At 37.9% G+C, this 14766-nt stretch overlaps 1 long non-coding RNA gene across 1 annotated transcript in view; it reads right to left on the bottom strand.

Moving 5' to 3' along the window:
- The window catches only part of LOC108579835, a 111132-nt gene that overhangs the window by 29661 nt on the left and 66705 nt on the right, over positions 1 to 14766 (bottom strand). The window lies entirely within an intron of this gene.

Below are 14766 nucleotides of genomic sequence, written 5' to 3'. Positions count from 1 at the left end.
ACATTACATTTGTGACACCGCGGTAATTATTTTGAAATGTTCCGTGTACGTTACCTGCTTACGGGACGTGACACAAGTGTCAAAAGGAACAAAGTAATTTAAGAAAAAGCTTTTGCTACAAATATATGTACAGTGTCGAAATGAACGTGCATGACACGTGTGCAAATATTGCTGACAATGTACATATGTATATACCTGGTGATCAAGTAAGCCGAAGCTTCGTAGAAAACCATCTTTTCAGTTGTAGTTGCGCGAGGCAATCGACAAATGCAGCGTGATCACAAATGTGCGCCGCGTGAATTTATATTTTCTTCATAATTACCACCGTGGAGAGAGTGTATGCGAAATAATTCGATACTCTCGGCGACAGTGTTAATTTTTCTTCGTTTAATTTCAACCGCTCGACGGAACAAGAGAATTTACTGTTCTGTTTGAAATTTCCACGGTATTTCGCATGGAAGGTAAGAAAACCTTCCTCCACCCGCATGAAACAATGTAGAACTGACACACGCGAAATGCAAATCAAAGTAATCGAATTGCGCGGAAAATAAATGTCAGGAGAGAGCTTGAGAGCATTTCGTGCAAATAAATATGAAGAATGCAAAACGCGTGCGTTGGAGAATCCCGGCGCGTAATAATTTGTTAGTCGCGTTGTTCAAGAATAACGTATAATTTTGATGCTTTATCACAGGAGATCGATAAAGAACGTTAAATATTCCTGGGTGAAATTACGAGCGAACTTCACTAGTGAAATTTATTTTCAAATATAAACATAATTATATAAAACACAATTTATTGAACAGAATGAAAATTCACGTGGTGAATAACGTTGCTTTTGTTAATTAAGTAAGGAGTAAATAGTGTGTGACAATAGAATATCTGTTTAAAAGGACCGAACCGGCAGTCTGCAGCCACTGCAACCATATTGATCAGATCAAAGATACCGAATCCGTGGACATAAGTATAAACTGAACCCAAACACCGCCTTAACATCACATAACCACATAATAGACACGCTTAACTATCTGAAAGATTCCCAACTGTACCATAAAATCTAATTAAAAACAAAAACCGAACAAACTTGTCGCTGATGAATTAGGTGTCAATAGAAGATAAAGTCCATAAAAAAAAGAAAATAATATGCGAGTAATAAGTTACATGTTGAAATCATTAATTCGTATAGAATGAGTAATAGTCACTATAATTATAATTATAGCTGTAATTGCTATTATAGTCACTGTATACTGAATAATAGTCGGTATAATTGTTAGTATACAGGGCGTCCCGTAACTACTGGTACAAGCGAGCAGGGGGTAATTCTACGTGAAGAACTGAATCGAAAATGTAGAATAAAATTTTTTCACACGAGGCTCTGTTCCCTAGAAAATTGAATTTAAATTCAATTACTTTTGTTGATAAACAGTGTCACATTTCTCGAAGAAATCGTCCACGCAGAGGATAGTGTAAATCTGCAGCTAAAGGAAAGAGGGGTACAGGCTTTCACAGAATTGAAGTGTCAAGAACATAACTCTCCGATTTAAAGAGCAAAGATTTGTATGCGTTAACAGACGTTGCTTTCAGCAATTCGATTAGCAATGTAAATTTGAATTAAGGAAATCGTTAATGAATGTATTACCAATACTTTTCATGAAATTAGTATCGCTTATTAGTACAAACGTAAAGCTGAGAGCACGCGTACTCGACAAATTTTCAAACTTATGCTTCTCGAAAACGAAGCTCCTTACGAAAAAATGTTATTCTACATTTTCGATTCAGTTTCTCACGTAGAATCACCCCCTGCTCGCTTGTACCGCCAGTTACGGGACACCCTGTGTAATTATTATTACAGTGACTATTACTCGTTATACAGTGACTGCAATAATAATTATAGCGACTACTAAGGTGTACCTTTTAAAGCGCGAAATGAATTGCATATACGTATGTTTAGTTGCAAAACTTCCCCCGACGGCAACTTATTTACGCGGGAGAGGAATTCAACAAAATTGACGTCAATTCACCTTGGTACTCTTGGTTTATTAATACAGCTACGCCGGACTAGTTACAGTTTTTCTCATCGATGAGAACTCGATACGGTGTCTTCTTGTTGAGGTGCAAGTTTTCGTGGTCCGTCTCCACGAAAACCCTGTCGAATCACCCTGATTCGCGATTTCCAAAACGATTCTCCACCAATCAGTTTTTCTCCGATGCGTTGACCACCCCCTTCCCGCTACGCCCTAAACGCGCTATGTTAGGGAAGAGATGCACAACGACCGAAGAAGTGTTCGGCGAAGGAATGTTTGGGAATCCTGCAGAGTCTCTGCGAAGTCGGGACTTTCTCGCGTAAAGTGGGCCTAGTCGCGAAAATATCGAGGCCCACTTGTCCATTGAACTCTTGGAGACTCCAGGATTTATGGCCTCTCGAGCCCTAGTGACCGAGTGTCGCAGGTAACGCGAAAAAGGACGCTATTGTCCATTGGAAAGTAAATAGTTGCCTGCGACGTAACCACTTATGAAGCCATAAATCCGGCTACAGGAGTCCCTTAGGTTTGTCCTATTTTACGACTAAACAATGTGTATGAAAAAACGGTCATAGAAACACAGAGAAGATAATTCGTTCGTTCACAATAATATCAGAAGAACTTGATACATACCTTGAAATGCCAAATTCATCACTCTTTAATCGTTATTTTGTAAGGGGTTTTTAGTTTAAACAATACTTCGTCCGGATAATTTCAAAAACTATATTTACTTCGTTGTCGTCGTTGACTACGCGGTTCAATTTGTTCACCTACAATTCTTATAATTCTCACGATTCTCACAATTCCTTCCGCAATGCTCGCAACGCGTCCTTATATGCGGGCCTTGACGCCCCTCTCTTGCCTTCGGGGACCCTGGCGCAAGTTGGGGGCTTCTACCCGGCAAGGACCGCGTCGCGCAAGCACGTGGCTGGGTCCTTACCTGACCCAGCCCATAGCGCGTGGGGGAGTCGGGCGTTGGGACCGGGTTTCTCCGCAGACCGCATAAACCAGCCCGAGTCCCAACCTTCACTCAACCATACTCTTACAATTTCGATCTTCTGTCTATAAATTTCCATTGTAACGTGTCCTTGTCCATTAGAAAATTATATTAACTCGGAGTAATGCACGGTATATAGATAATGAACAATATTCGTAGTACATAATGAAATTGTTATTGATTCTCTTAATAGGAAAATTTAGGAATATTAAATGGAATTTTTTGCAGAACAAAAAAAATTTCGTTATTCTCCGTTGAAAATAGTTGGGTGTCTTTAAATTGCTTGAATAATTTCAAAACGATATAGGTCGCGTCACTCAAACGTTTCACGAACTGAAGAGGGACTATTGTACGCGAAAAATAAATTAAAAGTATAAAATAACTTTCTTCTCATGTTGGGCTTTCTTTTTCAGAGAAATAAACTGACATCAAACATACACTAAGTACCTTTGTATATATGCACAATGGAAATTTTTGCCACACTCAGATTTTCTTTATTTACGCTTGAAATACTTTTCAGTTTCGTTTCATTGTTTCCGTGACCTATTTTATTATTAATACTACACTTAGGATACTAATTAATTAAAAAATAAGCAACGTTCGTATTAAATCAGAATGATATTGTTTATTTGCTTGTTCAATTTCACAGGCTGTTTTTAATAAATTGAGAGGTGTAATAGCGTTATTATTATCAATTTTAATTTTATATATTGTACCTTTGCATTCAAATTTATATGAAAACAAATAAATTGTGTCTTATGGTACAGTTATGGTATTGATTTTTTATTAATAATTGTGTTGCGTTAATTTGATTAGGAGCTCAAGCTAGTAAGTACTCTCATATTATACCAAATGTAATATTTATAATAAGACATTTTATATTTTATCTTTTACTACCATTAACGCATATTTATCGAAGTAAAATAATTAATTAAAAAGTTTCCAACTTTCGCCGAATTTGATGAAACTTTGGTATATGGTAGTTCTCGAAAGAATATTCGTGAGGGGGTGAAAATTACCCTCAAATTTGAAGGTAGTAAATAGATATAGGGGAGACTGGAGCCAAAAGTTAGAATTTTGAGAAAACATAAAAAATGACCTAGAAATAATATAGTTACTCTCTTCCCTATTAACTAATTTATTGTTAAATTCATTGTACTTCAAGCTTTCAAGCCTACATTTAACATATTCCAATTAGTTTTTCGTAGGGAGTGATTTATTTACATCTCGGCGAAGCGTAACTTCTAACCCCGTCGTGGGGCAAGTTGTTACAGCAGTAAGTTGTTCTTAAGAAAAAAGAGTTGCCTTTCGGTGAAATACTTCAATTTCAGATGAAATAAAATTCATTTATTAAGGTTCGGATCAACGAAAATCTTAGTATTATCTTTAGAAAAAAAAAACTACAACAGTACAAGCTGATTCGACTAACTTGACGACCTGATTGCTCGTAAACTATTCGCTGTACGAAATAGTGTATGAAGCAAAAGTTGCACGATTTCAAGGGGCAAATATGTTACAATAATTATTCTTTTCTATATTGTTTTTATACATAAAATTTCGAAGGTCACCATAGTTTCTTTGAACACAATACCGTATATTTCTTTCCGAGAAACTAAAAAAACATTAAAAACTGAGTAAATAAATATGAAAGTGTAATATGTCTAAAATGAGTGTTTATTCAGATATTTACCATAGAAGCTACATTCTACTGAAATTCTACTCGTAAATTTCATTTCAATAGAATAGAACTTCTACCGTAAATATCTCAATAAATACACATTTTAAACATATCACACCTTAACAGTTACTTCCTTGAAATCGTGCAACTTCTGCTTCGTACACTATTGACGAGCAAACTTCAAGTCGTCAAGTTAGGCGAATCACCTTGTATTTAGTTTAATATCCGTCGGTTTACAAAGTACCCTTCGAAACAGCGATTCTCAAGAAAAGAACGAAGAATGCCATGACATGCGTAAAAGCACGAGTGTGCGCTCGCGATCCGAAAAAACCGAAGAAACGAGACGTTTACAGGCAGTAACCAAGGCTCTTTCCTTCATTTTTCCTGTTTCTCCTTGTCCCAACGTCTTCCGTTCCCTATTCCACTCAACTTTCTCATTCGGCGAGCTGAAGTTTCCATTTTCGCCGTTTTACCATTTCGAGGCATTATTTCGAGTACATTGCATTATCTGGCAAAACAGCCGGCCCCATTTTCTCAAAAGGACCTTGCTGAAAGTTTCGCGACCATTTCAAGCGATAAGGATCGATTCCACCGTCGAGTGACATATATATTTATCTACCTTTTATGTACTCTACTCTCACACTGTGCGCGCCTGCATATACACGTTTGCATCTCTCTGCAAATATCGAGGGAAAAGGTTGTATTTGTAGTTGTGAAATGATTTCGTTTCGACACTTCCATAAGAATTGCAAAAGTTTATCGAAGACTTTTACTCTTGGAAAGTTCTTAAGCGTTCGAAGACGCCAGAATCTGTGAAATATGCTGATCGCGAAAAGTATTCATAGAGGGTGTCCCGTAACTCCTCGAACGCCAGGAAATGGGGGGTTGCTGGGGTGACTCTGAACAACTGTTTCCTTTACCAAAATGTTGTTTGAAGCTTCATTTTTGAATTATTAACGAAAAACACTGGCCAATCAGGGACGGCGAACAGAGGCTCATTCGCGCGCGATTCCGACTAATTGCAATTTTTTTAAAAATTTATACAAACGTGGGAATGACGGCAAAAAGCCATTTCTCTAAGCCTTATAAAAATAGCGGTGCAAAGTCAAATTATTTTGACAGCGATCGATAACCGAGAAGTCACACGTACGCATTTGTTCACGATCGCGCGCGGATGAGAGTCAGCGCTCCCGTGCCTGTGCGCGGGCTCTACGCGCGCTCTGATTGGCCAGTGTTTTTCGTTAATAATTCAAAAATGAAGCTTCAAACAACATTTTGGTAAAGGAAAAAGTTGTTCAGAGTCACCCCAGCAACCCCCCATTTCCGGGTGTTCGAGGAGTTACGGGACACCCTGTATATCGGGTGGAGCAAAATTAACTGGCCGATTTGGTTCGTTTTCTATTTTGAAATACGTGAAAGATTTTTGTTCTTTCTTTCCTTTTACGACTAGATCTTAAGCTTCTTAAGCTTTACGACTAGAGCTTCTTTTGAAATACTCTGTAAATTTATACAAAATGGAACAACTTTTATACGAGCTTAATCATTTTTTATTCGATATGTTAAATGAATTTTGTCTGTTTCGTGGGTTTCATTGCGATACGAAAGAAATGAATCATACTACAATTATTTTCCTGTTTGCACCACCCATTTTAAAATAACATTCCAAAAGTTTCGAATGTATTGCAATTACCATAGTTATTGATACACGCGGGAAATTCGTTACTTCGATTATTACAATATCTCAAATATTATTCCTCTTTCACAACGTGTTTTCAAAACGAAAATTTCCACTCTCATCATCATGAAATATTTCCACAGAATTTTACGGATAAATCCTAGTTTATCCCAATTAATAAAAAACGATGATTACGGAAAATCTGTGAAAGTTTGAATGCTGAATTAACAAACCTCGTAAAATATAATCCCATCGCAGATATCACCTCGAATATTTGATTAATTAAGCCCTTACTTACACTTTCGTTCATAAATATCTTGTTTCATTCATGTGCATTACCTTTTAATACCATTTGACCTCGCACACTTTCGTGCTTTTAAGACGAATCAATTGTAAATTATCGTTCTGTGAGAAAATCCGTCCCGAAGACGGTGAAGCGAGCATCTTGAAGCCAGGCCCAGCGCGCTCGGTGGGGGTGACTCCGCCCCTTTGGGCCTTTTCCTGGGCCTGTTCGCGTAGGGGTGGACAGAGATCGGCAGGACGACGCGTACTCACTCTTCACGAGACCCTCGAAGCACACTTTTCGCGAACAACGCTCAGATAACGCGGTTATAATTCTTGTGTAACATATATTATTGTAAAAACGTAGACATGTTCAATTAATTTCACGCCCACCCTACTCCGAGTCAGAGTACTTTCTCACAGTTCTGTGCGTTTATTCTTCACATCTTTATTAATTCATGTAATTCTCTTATTTAGGAACTTAATTTAGTAATTGATTATTCGAATTTTTTTTTAAATACAACGCGCGTTAAAAATGCAACAATAAGAATATAGCTGAAAATAACAAGAGTATAAGTCAAAAATACAGAAGTATACAAATGAATAAATATTGCGTGTTATAGTACATATTTATCAACAATTTCATTTACTACTTCGTGTGATAATAATAAAGCACCAGTGGTTCTAGTAATTTTCTAAAGGAAAAGAATTCTTCTGGCACCTTGGAATCTGAAAATCCTTTCAGGTGGTAATGTACAAAAACTCATCAATTATCGTGTATATTCCCCTTCATAGGTATCTGAAGAAAACCTAAACAGTAGAGATGGCATGCAAAATCACTAACAATAATTTATCACGGTGATCGGAGAATTTTTATCTTGAGTGATTTTGCTCGCTGTGATCGTAATTCTGATATCTTAAAACTTCTAAATATCTATTTCCATTTAAAGTATCGACATAAAAATGAGATCCTAATAGTATATCATTAATTATTATGCACCAAACATTGTGACGAAATTGATTTTAAAAATGAGTTTCGATGTAGGTCGTTGAACTTGTCTCGGCAATCTCTTTCGTATAATATAAAAAGAATTATAGCTATCATTTTAAGAAAATTCGTAGTATCGTCATTATACGAAAACCATTGCAAATTTAGAAAACCTATTTAATCCATCGTATTGTGTATAAAAAAGAATGAAACTTTATCCTTCTGTATTTCTCTCACAAATCTACCATTTACGAGAAAAGCGTACTGCAACTGATATATGATACTAACTTTGGCAAGGAAATGTAATTTAAATCGTACAATACGAAATATATAAATCATAGAATAAAGATAAATCTCGAAGTTATTTCTAATTTTGCTCGAAGAAGTCCACTGTATAAAGTTAGCAACTTTAAACTCGCGTATCCTCAAGAGCACAGCACGTTAAAATTTAGATTTGACAAAAAGTTATGCTCAGATAATCCGTAAACGATATATGTACACTCCTCAGATTTTCACAATAACCACTAAAAAATTGTTGCTCCTTCGTCCACAATTTGGGGAAAATTCGCCACTGTGCAGCGTTCGAAAACGAAACTCCAATGAATTTAATCTCTTTCGTACTTAAAGGATAAATGTCAATAATGTACAAATTGGTGAACGTGTAATTAATGAAAACTAATAAAACGTTCAAAAACCGTCTTTTATCTTATAATTTATGGTCATTTAATTTGGATGCAATTCACGTTCTTCGTTCACCAAGGGTAAAATTATTTTGCCCCTTTCAACGCTTTGACCATGCATTAATTTAAAGGAGCGTTAGACTGACAGAAATTGTTCAAACACTTTGAAGTTTGAGAGCGGCGGAATTTATACTATGGAATGCCAAGTATGGCCAATGTTATGAACAAATTATAGGTACGCACGTGTGGTATTTGGAATAATTGAGCCGACCTCGCCTCCCAGCCTTACACCAGGAACAACTGCGCATTGTACAGCCGTTGTTTTAATTTTCTGATGCTTAAAACGTCAAATTACGCGTAAAAAATCATGCGCAATTATTATGTGCGCGGAGGACATTTAAATATATCAAAAAGATCACAATGTAACAGTTATAAGGTACGACAGAGAATTTTGAATATTGTTACATACAGATCTGGGCACCTTTGAAATAATGTTGCGTCGCAGGCCTGCTATTTTTGAGGACTTCTAATTTCAAGTCTTTTCTGCTTACTTTTCCGTTCGAAGCGATGTCGAGGACCAGAAAGTGTTTATGGACGCAGAAACTCGACGCTTCTGCGTGCCATACGCCTTCCGTCGCTTGTAGCGTAAAGCCACACACGTACACAGATCAATCCCGTTTGGACTGATCTTCCGCGGGGCCGCACACCCCCCACCTCGTCGACTGGGGAAAACCAGGGTGGGCTGCGCACCCCCCACTCCCGGAGGACAGCCGAGGACGAGCGACGACTCCTATTTGTCCACATAGGCCACTCCCTCGCGATAGTTTAATATAAAATTGTCCGAAAGGCCCAACGCGCGTGCTATGTCAAAAAGGTTTCCAAAAGATGAGCACCACAATTCACGTTACACCATAGTTCACACTTGCACACTCATACTCAAACATTGCAACACTCGCACAATATTAATTTTGCGTGTGAGAGACGTGATACCTTGAAACAATAAAGTTTAAGAATGGCGTCGAAACAAATAACGTTATTTCAAATGTTATTTGTTCCTTTACTTCATAATTATTCCATAATTGTGAAATAAATTCTTTTCAGCCTTTTGTAAATTAAGATGTAAACAATACATCCGTTTCTAGAAATCGTGTCATAAACCTTTCTAGAAAAGTGTCCGACAGAGAAAGAAAAATTCGTGACTTCATTTTGGGTCAAATTGACCTAACTTTCGTACAAGGGTTAAAATAATATAGTGTCGGGGCCTCCATACCCAAATAGGAAACGGACAAGGGAGAATAGAGAGGCAGTAGTTGGCGTAGTGCGCGAAGCCTCGGCTTGCTAAGCCGAAGGTCCCGGGTTCGATTCCCGGTTGGGGTCACAACAATAATTACAGTAACAATAATTACTTTATCGTTAAAAAAAATAAACGTCTTACGTACACAAGTTTAAAGGAAAACAGTTTCAGAGAAAACGACGTTATTAATGACGAAAATATATTTCCAAACAGAATCACTCGGCAGCCTGTCGAAAAGGGAATGTTATGCATCAGACTACAAACGCCTTTTTCAACGGTAGACGTTAGCGACCATTAATCATTTTTCCTTCGCATTATACGAAACACGGTGCTGTCAGTGGTGCAGGAGGACACTGAAGGATGGTGGAATCTCAAAGAAACTAGATAAGGACATCTCTCCTCGGAGGAAAGGTTATTCGCGAACGCACGCTTATTACAAAATTTCTCGGAAGAAAGAAAGGAGAAGGGTGCCTGATCGCGTGTAAAGGACGAAATCGCGCACCGTTTCTCTTGTTTTCAACTTCTCTCGAATGCGAGACGTTCCCCGGTGAAACTCAATAATGAAGTCCCGTGAAAAGAACGGCCAGTGGATGGGGGCACGAAATGTTTCCCCTCGCTGAAAAATCTTTCCCTTCAACTTGTAAAAAAGTTCTCGCAAGCTGCTAGTAGCCACCCGTCGCGTATGCACGAAACAACGATTTCATTTTTGCTGGTTCCCGCATTAAGTTACGACACAGTCCGATACCCTTACTATGATACGTTATGTAAACTAACTGTGACTGGCTAGACTGCTTTAACAACCTATTTTGGTGCTATTTCCGGCACTGAAATAGTACCGCGCAAAATTCGGCGCTGCGAAGGCTGTGATTCTTTTTCATTGAAATGTGTACACTGACTTTCGCAAGTGTTAACCCTTTGAACTCTAAGTATCCAGTTTCATAAGCACCAAAAATTTGATATTTAACTGAGTTGCTGATTTACTACGGTACAGAAAGATGAAAAACGTCGGTGAATCAGTACAATATTATATTTGATAGAATTTGTTTTCAGACATTTCATCGGAAACAATCAAATACTCCTCCAAAATTTAACCCTTTGGCTGTGGCAGATTTTATTACGTAATACATATTGCAGACGGTACTATATAGATGTTCAACCACGGCCGCAAAATCCTTTGTTTTGGTCGTATTGTTTCAAAATTTGTTTTATTAAATTAAGGTGAAAATGGTCAAAGGATAAAATTAAGAATGAAATTAAGGTGAAAGTGTGCCAAAAACCGCGAGCAGTGCAGTGCAAGCAAATTGTCAAAGCGACTATATGTAGATGCCAACAGCAATGAAAGGGTTTATAGCAATGCTGCCTATCTTACCTAAAACGTCCTGTCTGCCAGTTTTTCATTTTTCAAAATATTCTAAAATATTTGGAGCTCCACATATTTTTCACCTCTTACAATTAACTCTTGTGTAGGCAACCGAGTACCTTGGTACCCATTTCTGTATTTTCCTTTAACAATTATTTACGTTCTTGTGACGGTATCGTAAAATCGCTCCATATTTCCACTTTTTGGACATTTTTACGTCGATGTACGCTTCTGAAATAAAAATTTATGCGAACAATTTTAAGTATTAAAACTTGAAACAATCGTGAACATTTTGGTTGCCTGCACAAGGGTTAAGCAAAGATAGAAACGCCTCCATACCCAAATAGGAAACCGACAAGGGGGAACAGAGAGGGAGTGGTTGGCGTAGCGCGCAAAGCCTCGGCTTGCTAAACCGAAGGTCCCGGGTTCGATTCCCGTTGTGTCCCTCAAAATATTTTCTGTTGAAAAAAAAAACAAATCTGCGAAGATACCATAATATATGCACGAAAAAAAGTATATTTCATATTAGAACAACTCACCCTAACCTAAAAAATAAAACACCATCCTGTAACAGTTCTAAATATCTCTTCCCGTCATGTACATCGCTGATCTACTACGGCACGGTTTTCACCGATAGGACGATCGCAACAGCGTCGCGTAAAATAAATTCAGATTCACCTGAGCGTGGTCGTTTTACTACGCACATAAAATACCAATTTGCGATACGTCAGAGGAGAGAGAGTACAAGTAAAGGGGGAAAACGACGATGGGAACAAGCGTCAGTCAACTTACTCTGCACCGTGTGAGCAAGCGATATTATAAATTGCAGATACGAAAAACACGATACTTCTCTGCCTTATATATTCGGGAAACAAGTTCACAGCATTGAATGTTCTACACGTGTCCCGTGCGCGTGCGACACGAAGGGATGACAGGTAAGAAAATTCATGTTTCCTGACATCTACATATTTGTACATGCACAGTCGAAAAACACGAAAGGCAACGTCAGATTCTTGTGTCGTGCGTTACAAAAGCAGTGGATATCGAAACGTCGATCTACATACATACGTACCGTGTGCTGCTTTGGAAATTTCGAAAGATACGTATATAATTCCGAAAGCGTTAGACAACATGATCTACTATTCCTGGCAATACGTTTTTGACCAAACGCAATTTTACAAAGCTCGCCGAAAACGGAACAGATTTTCACGTGTAAAATACTACGATGTAAATATGTATAAAACTCATAGTAACTTTAAATTGGTCTATTATAAAGTAAATACACCAAAAATAATGGTGATTTTCATTTATTATTTAGGAAAATGCAGTAAATATATAAAATGATGTTAGGAAAATGTGTTTGACCAACCAACACTCTGGGAAAAAGTATTTGACATTATAAATTTGCAATTTACGGAATATTCTTATTACCTAATATTTTGTAATATTTCCTACATAAGTACACATAAGACTGCTTTCATTCGTTTTGGTATTGTTTTCATAAGATCTGAATATATGACTTAAACATTTTTTCCGATAATTGCAACATCGTGACGTAATTTCAAACATTTTCAAAGACAAGAAACAAGACGTTGTTTTTAATCATTATCGAGCAATATATCACGCTAGGAAAGATTAATTTAACCCAGTGACATTGTTCAGCCTTTATTGGGGCTAAAGTTGCTTGCTCCCAGAATAGAAGAGAGAACGCTCGATCCATTTTTCTTGCTCCTTTCCCAACGACCAATACTTTAAGCACCTCTGAAATTGCGTTTCAAAAAAACAATGACAAACAAAGAAGGCTCTTCAACAATCATCCACCGTGCTTCTGCCGTGCAAGCTGCAATAAAATGTGTTCGAAAAGTTTACGATTCTTCAACTACGCGATAGTATTGGTGTTAGGTTTTCTGTAGAAACGGTTTATGGCACGATCGACAGGGAACGGTTATTTTTGAGTTGAGGATTTTCGTTTATTGCTTGCACGGGTCTCATTACCTCCTCCGAGGGTCGCTAGAATTGCTTTGCTAGATTTTTAGTAATTTCTGTCCCTCGCGCTCAATAGCCTACGAACATACCATAAACGGCATATCTGTATGTAACGGTCCGCTTGCCGATTAGTCACCCAGAGGAAATTCCAGATTTTTGGGACCTTCCGCCCACCCCTCGCGACCGTCTCCCACCCTTCCAAGGTGACAGCGCGCTAAGGGCGCACTGGAAGGGCGGTAAAGACGATATTAGACACGCTGATTGGCAAATGCAATCGTTAACCATTAACCTATCAGCGTGTCCCAACGAAAATCCCTCTCACGAACGTCCGAGACGCGACGTCCACGAACAAGGAGAACCAAGGAGCAACCAGCTCACATCACGCGATATCATAGATCAGTTTTTACAAGTCCCAATCATTTGGGTGGTCCTTCGAACCAGTATCTAGACGGCACAACATCGTGCAAACATCCACAAAGCTCGAAAGTTCATCGCCACAACCACGAGCACTAACAATTGGTATACCAGCCGCGAAAAAACAGTACTCAGACGTCCTTAATTAATCGAGCGCTTCAAAACCGTGGCAGAGCAAGAGGACTTATTAAATAGATTTCGTAATCTATTCTTGGCTTTCTGGGCAGAGATTATCGAAGCATAAAGAATAATTAATTCTTTGGATATGTGTGTGTTGCTTCTCCACTAACACCTTTTTATACCGAAGAGACAAACTGGCAAGCACAAAGTAATTTAAACGTGCTTAAATGAATCTCACGAAATAAAACCGAATATTGAATTTCTCGGTTTAAAATTGCAGTATACACATACCGGGTGAACCGTCTAACGATCGAAATTTGTTTTGTGTCGTATTATATGGTTGAAAGAGGCATTTAAGGAGGTACTCCTATTTTGAGAAGTCATTTTTAGACAATGTTTAGGATAAAACATTATTAAATAATTATGAACCGAGGATCTTGAAATTTTTCACACACGTATAGTCATGTTTCAGGAAAACACTGTGTAATTTTTATGTAATTATCTTAATTATTATTTAAGTTATTACATATTTCCCGCAGCAAGCCATTTTAAATGGCTGCCACGGTTCACGGTGCTGGATTCATTTGACGCAGAGAAATCGAAGATAATCTTAAAATAGAGTAAGAAGTATTTACATCACATTATGCACCCCTCTATATCGTGCAAGGCTTTCTGTGTAACATTTTTCCGTGTTGTTACAAATGACAGGAATATTCCAGGTGGACAAAGTTTTTGCTACACCCTGTATATTGTGTGAACCTTTAATTTTCAGTGTAAAATATAGATTCAAGAAATAGATATTTGTGGACCATTTCAAAGTTTCTTATTACATGAAATTTTTGTTTCAAGCACTTCTTCGACTGCAACTGCTGGTTAAACCTGATTCAACCTCTGTCAACGGAAAGAGACAAGACTGACGTATATTCGTGGACATTTTTTACACGGTCAACGTTTATGTGGACATGTTTCTCAACAAAGAAACTCTTCAAACTTCTCTTTACTACCCCCATTCGTTTACCCATGTGTAAAACGAATATCTATCACGATTTCGTTTCTATCCGCAAAATAATACCACTTTTATCGCTATCCGATGCTTATCTATGATTTTTATAGCCGATTCACTTGAAAACCATGTTTGGAACGTCGCAATTTGAAAATAAAGCATTTCCTTCTTCTTTTCTTACAGGTACTGTAGGAACCTAGGGAAAAATATTGAGGGACCCAACGGGAATCGAACCCGGGACCTTCGGCTTAGCAAGCCGAGGCTTTGCGCG

Source organism: Habropoda laboriosa, unplaced genomic scaffold (assembly GCF_001263275.1).
Source record: "Habropoda laboriosa isolate 0110345459 unplaced genomic scaffold, ASM126327v1 scaffold39, whole genome shotgun sequence".
Taxonomy (NCBI): Eukaryota; Metazoa; Arthropoda; class Insecta; order Hymenoptera; family Apidae; genus Habropoda; species Habropoda laboriosa.
This window is presented reverse-complemented; position numbering and strand designations above follow the sequence as displayed.